Source organism: Sapajus apella, unplaced genomic scaffold (assembly GCF_009761245.1).
Source record: "Sapajus apella isolate SASKATOON/1434 unplaced genomic scaffold, GSC_monkey_1.0 scaffold31, whole genome shotgun sequence".
In the NCBI taxonomy this organism is placed as follows: Eukaryota; Metazoa; Chordata; class Mammalia; order Primates; family Cebidae; genus Sapajus; species Sapajus apella.
Genome location: NW_022436971.1, coordinates 12896601 through 12899069, shown reverse-complemented (window position 1 = coordinate 12899069; position 2469 = coordinate 12896601).

The following is a 2469-nucleotide window of genomic DNA, read 5'->3' as shown; positions in this document are numbered from 1 at the left end:
AGAAAACAGAAGTCTAGTTTGTGTCTCTTAATCGCTCTCTTCAACTCATTTCTTCTAAATAAACTATTTAATATCCTGGTCAGGAAATGACATGTTAATGCTTTGCTCCCTGAAGGGGAAAAAATCTGTCCTTTAACAAGCTATTCTGTTTTGTGTCAGTTGGTTCATGGGCAGGAAGCTATTGGAAGTTGAACGTCCAGATGCATTTCTGCTATCTTAGTCTAAAGGGGGAAAGAAAAGGGAAGAAGAAAGGAAAAGAGAAATCCGACTCCTTTTTCATGTTTTGCTTTTGAACGATGAGGGTTTGTGTGACAGGCGTTCCTCTTTGCTGAATGACAGCAACGGCCTGAGATTTTAGCAAGCTCCTGGAGTCTGACGCTTTTGCAGCATTCTGATCACAATTAAACATTTGTCTTTGTTTTATTAGAAACTAGTGAAACAAAGCAGGTTGTCCTACATGTATAAAATACAGGGCAGCTATTTAGTTTTCTTTACGAAGAATGATCCTTTTGGCTTGTAAGGCCCTCTGGTTTGGACAAAAACCCTCAGTAGAGACAAGCGGGAAGGATAATTAGCTGAAAGCTATGATGATATAAATAAAAACAGCTCTCTATCCCAATACGCACCTTTGTATTTTCAAGAACTCTTCTATTTATTAAGGAAAATGTCACATTGTGATGTATTAAGCCAGTACTTCAATTACGGGTTGACTTGGGATGACATATTACATGCTGTAGTTAACATTTATAATTTTTTTTTCCTTGTTTGAGTATTTCTGTCTCTGAAATAACCTTTTACTTGGCTTTTCTAGATAGCTTTATTTGATTTTGAGTGGCAAAATGTTTTTTATTACGGCTTTTCTATTGCTGTATGATACAGAACTCTTTTGGCATAAATATTTGTGTTCCCAGTACCTCACTTGTTTGGATTTGACTGCCTGTATATGTTTTGTGAAATGGTCCTGTTTTTGGGTAGGTGACACGTGGACTCTAGTATGTAAATGTTACTTGAATCTGTGCTTCATTATAGTGTGTGGCATGTATGTGCAGACTCTTGGATGCTTTATGCCTGCGCAGCGGGAGCCTGTCCTCACGTTCTCAGGAGGGCAGCTTCACCCTTCGTAACCAGAAGACAAGGCAGCCATGGATTTGCCCTTGATTCTATTTTGCTAATGGAAGATATAAAGGAGAGAAGTTTTTTTGTTGTTTTTTTAATTTTTTTTTTTTTTTTTTTTTTTTACATTCTGAAGTTGGTGCTGTAACAAGAAGGACCTTTATTTCTTCCCTCTCCCCCGATTTTTTAAGTACCTTGTAGGAGGAGAGGTTGGTGACATGCATGGTGGGGATCTATGGCCTCTGGTGCTTTGTCCTGTATTTGGTTTAATGTTTTCGTCCTAATCTCTTCAATCAATAAAATTGTGCGTATTTAACTAAAATGTGGGAGTCTGTAAAAGATGAATTTTTTTTTTTTTTTGCCACCTGTGCTTTGTGGCCACCACACGCCATTCACCCTATCAGGGTGAGCCACTGCTTCTACTTATAAGACATGGAATCTCCCTTTCATTATATTGAGGCATACGCCCACCAATCTGGATGCAGTAGCTCACACTGTATGAATCGTCACAACCACTGTAGGTGACCTGACTTATGTTCCTAATACAGATTAGGAAATAAACCCAGAAATATGCATGCCTCGTCCAAGGTTAAACAACTCGTAAATGATAGGCCCAAGACTGGACCCCATGTCTGGTTAGCCCCAAAACTTGTTTACTCTTTCTACAACGTTAAGAGTCCAGATGTTCTCAGGGAGAGTGTACTAATAGCTCTGCAGTAACCAGGATTACGCAGGGCACAAGTAATCCAGGCTTACACATGGTTTCCCCAGAAAAATCCATGTGCTTCAAACTTGATTGGAACCCTCCTAGGGGACCACCCAACTCTCAGCAGCAGCATCTGCCCAGCAGCCCTTACTTCAGTCTGAGATCTGCAGAATATCAAAGCTGCAGGGGCTCGATAGACAGTCGCATTTATAGAGCACCTGAACAGAAGTAACTATGGCCCAGAGAAGCTCAATTCCCTCCTGAAATGTTTCATGAGCACCTTTGTTATTTCAGTATGTGCTGGGAGGAGACATGGAAACGGACAAATGCAGTAAGCAGAATCAGGTGTTGGGGTACACACACCCAGAATTGATGGAAGCCCATCGAATGGGCAACTCCTCTCCATGTCTGCCAGGAAGTGTCCTGGAAGGGGTAGCACCTGAAGCAGAGTCCAGAAAGAAAAGAATTTAGATAATAAAAGAAACAGCAGTGGCACTCTGCAGAGAGGATGGTGTGACATGTATTTAGAGACTTGTCCAAGTTAACACTGTGAATGCCAAGGCCTGGATGGAGTTCATAAAAGATCTTGCAAAGACTGGAGTCTGTGGTGTACAAGAGGATGTGGCCGAAGCAGAGGCTTCCTAGCCAAT